The sequence below is a fragment of the Vespa crabro genome, chromosome 15 (assembly GCF_910589235.1).
Source record: "Vespa crabro chromosome 15, iyVesCrab1.2, whole genome shotgun sequence".
Lineage (NCBI taxonomy): Eukaryota > Metazoa > Arthropoda > Insecta > Hymenoptera > Vespidae > Vespa > Vespa crabro.
The window spans coordinates 1,577,501-1,585,000 of record NC_060969.1 but is presented as its reverse complement, the minus strand read 5'-3'; the positions used below and the strand labels follow the sequence as shown (position 1 = coordinate 1,585,000).

Below are 7,500 nucleotides of genomic sequence, written 5' to 3'. Positions count from 1 at the left end.
TTTATTTTTTTACGTTCCTTTTCTTTTCTTTTTTTTTTTGTTTTTTATCCGTACAAATAAAAAAGAAAAATATAAAAAGGAAAAAAAAATAAAAAGGATTCATTACCTTTTTAGGAAGAGTTCCTTCGAGGGGGCTACCAGCGAACCCTTTCCTGGCGTTCTCTCTTCTCCGTGGTAACAGACACGCAGGAAGAATACATAAATACAGTGTACTATTGTTTCTTCTCTCTCTCTCTCTCTCTCTCCCATTCTCTCTTTCTCTCTCTCTCTCTCTCTCTCTCCCATTCTCTCTTTCTCTCTCTCTCTCTCTCTCTCTCTCTCTCTCTCTCTTCGTTCCTCTTTCTTATTCGTTTTCAAAAGGGAAACGAGGAAAGTTTGATACGAGTTCCGAGTGAGTGAGCAGCTAGAGTGAGTGAGAGAGATAGATAAAAAAAAAAAGAGAAATAAAAAAAGAAAGAAAGAAATGAAGGAAGGAAGAAAGGAGGAAAGGAAGAAATATATAAATAAATATAGAAAGGAGGAAAGAAGAAAGGAAAGAAAGAAAGAATGAAAGAAAGAAAGAAGAGACTCTTAGGACCATAAACGAAAGCACAAGGGAGGATTCACTTTCGGCCCGTGAACGGCGTGATCCTTGTTGTGTTGGGCTTTTGCGGTTCTTCACTTCTTTTCTTCTTTGGAACTTGAAGGGAAATAAAAAGAAAGATAAAAATGAAAGAAGGAAAGAGAGAGAGAGAGAGAGAGAGAGAGAGAGAGTGAGTGAGGGAGAGGGAAAGAGGGAAAAGTTTGGAAAGCTTTCATGGAACAGGTAGCTCTGCGGTACCTGTGGATTATAAATTCATGTTTACGACGAACAGTAGCTTGCCAACATTTTCTTTTATATATGAGGAAAAGACGAAGGAAAAAAATATTTAGAAAGAGATAGAGAGAGAGAGAGAGAGAGAGAGAGAGAGAGAGAGAGAACAAATTCTTTTTTGTTTCTTATTTATTTTCTTTTATTTCTTCTTTCTTTTTTTTTTACCTTTTTATTTTTTTCCCCCTTCGAAGAATCGTGTCATATCGTAAAATAGTCTACATTCTCATGACGATGTAATCAAAATTATGAATTGTCTCGAGCGCGATTCTTTCGAAAACGAATTTCATTTTTCCTTTTTCTTTTTTTTTTTTTTTCTTTTACTGCCATTGACATGATATATATATATCATGCCAATATATATATACATATATATATATATATATATATATATATATATATATATATATATATTGGTAAAAAAAAAAGAAAAAATATCGGGGAAAATTAATGACTTATTGTAGATGCAACAACGACGACGAAAAAAAAAAAGAAAAGGAGAAAAAAAAAGGAGAAGTGTAATAAAGAAGGAGAAAATTAAATTAAAAAACTATAAATATTATTCGATATTATTATTATTATTATATTCGTTCATTAAAGAAAAAAAAGGAAAAAATATTCGTATGTACGTTTGTACAATTATACGAGAACGTTTCAAATTGTTCGTAATTATACACTTTAATTAGATGATCTATTAACATCTATTATAGAATTTACATATAAGCGAAAGAGAGAGAGAGAGAGGGAGAGAGAGAGAGAAAGAGAGAAAGAAAGAGAGAAAATTGTTAAAATATTTTAATGAAAAATTTTACGCGGCTTAATATTCATTATCATTATCATAATATAACATTTATTTCAATGTATCGACTCATTGATAATTTTCTTTTAAAAGTTATTTAAAGCTATTAGATTTTCAAAATTTCAAAGACTGAAAAAGAAAGAAATAAGAAATAAGAAATAAGAAATTAGATGATATTAAAAATTAGATCGACGCGTATCGTCGTGAAAGATTAAAAATGCTTCTTCATCGTTAAACACGAAAAGTGTCGAAAGATGAGACGTAAGAGAGTTGAAAGAAAGAGGGATGTGGTGGAAGGAAGAGTGAGATGGAAGGGAGAACGTACTTTAATGGTTAGCAAGAAAGAAAGAGAAAGAGAGAGTGAGGAAAGAGGGATAGATAGGGAGAGGGGAGAGGGATAATTCGAACCTTTAAATCACTCCGCGCGAATTCGAGCGGACGTTCTCTCTCTCTCTCTCTCTCTCTCTCTCTCTCTCTCTCTCTCTCTCTCTCTCTCTGTCCCTCTCTCTTTCTCTTTTGCAAGAGTAACCCGACGGAGAGGAAGACGGATTACTTCCGGTCTCGGTCTTCTCGTTCAAAGCACGAAGAAGAAGGCGGGTTAATCAGGAAATGAAGATCGTTCGATCGTCTAGAAGAAAAAAAGAAAGAAAGAAAGAAAGAAAGAAAGAAGGAAGGAATGAATGAAAGAAAGAGGGAAAATAGTATCTTTATAATAAGAAAGTAAAAAAAGGAAGGATATTATTCTATGTTTATATTCTGTCTCTTTTTTCTCTCTTTCTCTCTTTCTCTCTTCCTCTTCCTCTTTCTCTCTTTCTCTCTTCCTCTTCCTCTTTCTGTCTTTGTCTCTTCCTCTTACTCTTTCTCTTTCTCACCTTCTCTTTCTCTCTTCCTATTTCTCCCTTCCTCCTTTCTCTTTTTCTTTTTCTCTCTTTTTCTCTCTCTCTCTCTCTCTCTGCCCCTCTCTCTCTCTCTCTCTGCCCCTCTCTCTTATCTTTAAACTTCGTGTACGAATTTACATGTATATTTATTCGTTCTTATAACCGATTAAACGCGAGTACTGTTGATTGCCTTCGCTAACTGACTTTTATTGAATACATATGTACATACGTAAAATTTTGATTCGTATACGTTTGCCGAAAATAAATCGTATCGTTATATGAAATAACTCGTGGATAAAATCTGTATTTGAATTTTTTTTTTTTTTTTTTTTTTTTTTTTTTTCTTAATACGGTACACCGAAAAAAGTGAAATATATTTTTGAAAATTTTTGGTAGAATAAATAAAATACCGTTGATAGGAGGTTGGGGGGGTGGCGAAGGCCGAAGGGGAAGAGGGGGGGTGGACAAGAAGACATCAGGTGGCCATCAGAATGAACAGGGGGATCGGAGAAAAGCAAACATTTGGAAAAACCAATAAAAAAAAACAAGCCGTAAAAAAATACCGCAAATTTTCAATCCAACCGGGACCATTCATTCCTTATTGATTAATTCAATATATCTACATATACTATATATATATATATATATATACCTTCTCTCTTTCTCTCTCTCTCTTTTTCTCTTTCTATCATATTACTCATATTATAACACAGCTTTTATATATTAGAAACAATGATCGATCTCGAAATACATTTCCATTGTGTGAACATCCTGCACCGCCATATTGGCGATTCCGAGTCATCGAGTCGCTTCGGAATCTTCTCTCTCTCTCTCTTTCTCTCTTTCTCTCTCTTTCTCTTTTTCTCTGTCTCTCTCTCTCTCTCTCTCTCTCTCTCTCTCTCTCTCTCTCTCTATCTCTCTCTATCTATGCAACAATGTATCGATGATACGAAAACGGAATATGGTGGAAGCAGTCGTCTCGCTTAGCCGCGCAACAACGAACGTGTTTGTATTTAAATAGCTAATGCTTCGAGGAAGCTCGCCGCCTGGCTCATTGTAATTCAGGATATTGGCCCGCCGAGGAAGGAAGGACTAACTTCCTGTCTGAGTTACGTCTCTCTTGCCACCCTCCTTCGCGCCTACCATCCTACCCCCTTGATCATCGGACATTTTTCTTTTTTCTTCTTCTTTTTCTTTTTCTTTTTCTCTCTCTTTCTCTCACTCTCTCTCATATTCTCACTCTCTCTCTCTCTCTCTCTCTCTCTCTCTCTCTCTCTCTCTCTCTCTCTCTCTCTCTCCCTATTTCTCTTTACCTTTTCTTTTTCTTTGATTTCTTTTCCTTTAGTCCCATATCCCACTTCGCCTCATCCACTCATCCATTCATTTTCTTCTCGAGCTCGTATGACACTTGAACTCGTAAATTTTCATCTAAGTAAGCGATTCTTGCAATTAGAGAGAGAGAGAGAGAGAGAGAGAGAGAGAGAGAGAGAGAGAGAGACTGAGAGGAAAGAAAAAGAAACGAGAGATTTATATACTATCGATTTATAATTGTTAAGATTTATAAATCTTCGAATTAAGAATGTATTAAGTATTTATGATTATTAAATATTCATTGTTCAATCGACAATTAATATTATCAAAATTTATCATATATTGATAATAGTCAATAATAGTTTATTAAAATTTGTAATATCAAAAAGGAATAATGAGAACAAAATTGTGAAAATATCAAAGTTTATGAAATATCAAAATTTACGCTATAAACTTGTGTATAATAGAAAAAAAAATTTTTTTTATATCAAGATTTATGATGCAGGTATAAAAAAAAAAAGAAAAGAAAAAAAAGGGAAAAAAAAGGAGAGGGCAAATATATCATGGAGTTTTATGTCTATGAAAAAAAAAAAGAAAAAGAAAAAAAGAAAATGAAATATTATATATATATATATATATATATATATATATATATGTCTTTCTTTTTTCATCTGTGACTACAAACGGATAAAAAATCAGCATCATCGAACGACAAAATGAAACCTTCGTTCGGTAAGGTTGATCGATTTAAAATTACCTTCCGAACGCGCGTGTTCACGAAACTGACCTACATTCCGACCCTCCGAAGGGAAGCCGTCGGCACGGTAAATCTCTCCCACACACCCTATCCCCCCATTGTGTGTATCCTTGAAGAGAAAGAGAAAGAGAAAGAGGGATGGGATAAAAAAAAAAAAAAAAAAAGAAGAAAGGAAAAAAGAAAAACAAGAAAAAAGCACAACAAAATTCTACCCTTCTCTGATCCCTTTGCCCTTCACCTACCCTCTCTTCATCTCTTCCAAAAAAAAATCGTGCGTTCAATCACTTTCTCTCTTTCTTTCTCTCTCTCTCTCTCTCTCTCTATCTGTCTATCTGTCTATCTATCTATATATCTCTTTTTTTCTCTTTTTGTCTCTCTTACTTATTTTTCTTTATTTCATTTCACTAAAGTCAAATAAACGTTCTCTCTCTTTCTCTCTCACATTCTCTTTCATTCTCTCTCTCTCTTTCTCTCTCATATTTTATTTTTACATCGATCTCCTTTTGTACCTTTGAGAGGACACATAGAGGGTTGACAAACCTTAAAACCCTTCGGCTTGTCAACGAGGCGAGACTCACGCCTCACGAATTTTCTCTTGTTTATGGGAGGATGAGTGAGAGCGATAGAAAGAGGGAGAGAGAGAGAGAGAGAGAGAGAGAGAGAGAGAGAGAGAGAGAGAGATAGAGAGAGATATAGAGATAGAGATAGATAGATCGATTTTCCAGGCCGATCGGTCCGGAAGAGAGCAACGACGAGAAAGAGAGAGAGAGAGAGAGAGAGTATAAGAGCGATAGTGATAGTGATAGTAATAGTAATAGTAATAGTAATAGTATAGTAATAGTAGTAGTAGTAGTAGTACTGGCACGAGGGGTAGGAAGGGGATGGGGAGAGGGAGGGGATGAAGGACGTGCCGTAGGCGGTCGCAATAGGAAAACTGGGATAGACTGTCCTTGTGCTTACGGGTGGTTATTGGAACGTTGGCACGGAGACGTTTACCTTCGTCTACCGGGTGTTCAAAGCGCGTTAGATGGATGGATAGATCTAATTTGTCAATTGCAATGGACGGTCTCTGTCGTCGTCACTATCGACGTCGATCGGTTCTAACTCGGTTCGTCCTCCTTTTACTTTTACTTTGTTCTTCTTTTTTTTTCTTGCTCTCTTTCTTTATTCTTTTCTTCGTCCTTTTTTTTCCTTTTCTTTTTCTTCTTCTTTTTTTTTCTTTTTTCTTTTTTTTTTTTTTTTCTTTCCAAAAAAAATCCAATAAGAAAAATCCTAGAAAAATGTATCCAGTCTCATTAATTTTTAACACAGATTCCTCTAATAGATAGACAATCAACGATTAAGGAAACTTTATCGTTCATTTTCTATTATCGAGAAAGATCATCGATAAATGATATAAAATTGTTTATAACATACGATCGTGATAATTTCTTTCATTTCCGTTTCTTTTCTTTCTCTTTAATTTCTTTTCCTTTTTTCTTTTTTTTTTCTTTTTCTTTTTTTTTTTTTTTTTTTTAATACTCAACACTTAAATTTTCATTAAACAAACGCGTCGTACTAAGAGATATTAGAAATATGAGAGATTGTTTAGAACGTTAACACCCGTTAGATACGAAACGGAGAAGAGCGAGGCGGTCTCGATCGGCGACGTACACACAAATACACACTTATACACGCACATGTGTATGTGTATGTATATATATATATATATATATATATATATATATATCTATACATACATACATACATACATACATACATACACGCGCACACACACACACACAATCTTGCTATAGGTACGCGAAAGAACACGGTGCATAGAGGAAGAGCAATGCGCGTTCGCTGAATGCACCAGCCCTGACCTACATAGTAAACTGTGTTGTGGGCTAGGCGAGCCTACGCTAGAGCTACCTAGGCTATTATAGTTGCTAGGTATTGGAGGAGGAGGAGGAGGAGGAGTAGAGTGAGAGAGAGAGAGAGAGAGAGAGAGAGAGAGAGAGAGAGAGAGAGAGAGAGAGAGAGTGAGTGAGAGAGTATTATGTGCCTCTTAACCGCACGTTAAATAGGTACATACGTTAAGTATTTGTCTATAATCCATTTCGTATGATTATACGAAGTATTTTCGATTTTTATTATACTATAATATATATGTATATGTATAATACAAAAGCATTATTATTATTATTATTATTATTATTAATATTAATATTATTATTATTATTACATTTTGTTTTTTTCGATAAATCATCATTGTATACATACATGCACATAATTTTTTTTCTTCTATCTTTTTTTTCCTCTTAATAAATAAATCATTATCATTTATATATTTTTTATTTAATAATGTTTTTATGTATGCTTTTTTTTCTTTTTTTTTTTTTTCTCTTTTCTTTTCTTTTTTTTTGAAACGTCACATTATTTAATACGTTGACTGCCACGTGAGGTAGCCCGCATTGTTAATAACAGTCCAAGCCGTCATGTTTATTTTGTATAAAACCAAACGCGATTGTGAAATCCTTTGTAATAACATTAGATGATGAATAATTATCATGTATAATGCAATTGTCATAACGTGAGCCATCGATAGGTCATCTGACCTAAACAAAAAGTCACTTGAAAATGTATCAAAAAAGTATTCAATGTTTTATAAAACTATTAATGTACGTATATATCATTTCTTAGAATTCGTCATTTTAATTTTATTCATATATGTATACATTATTTCTCTAAATTCATCATTTGTATACATCATTTTTTTTAAATCTTTATTATATTCCTTGTTTCTATTATAGTATATATATATATATATATTATTCCTTAAAAATCATCATTATATAAATTACTTTAATTATAATCACTTCTATGTGATATATATATAAATATATGTATCATCATTGTTTAGAAA

General features: G+C 33.6%; 1 protein-coding gene across 6 annotated transcripts in view; it reads left to right on the top strand.

Annotated features, from left to right (window-relative positions):
* Nucleotides 1-7,500, top strand: part of LOC124429426 (ecdysone-induced protein 74EF-like) — a 238,898-nt gene that overhangs the window by 183,434 nt on the left and 47,964 nt on the right. The window lies entirely within an intron of this gene.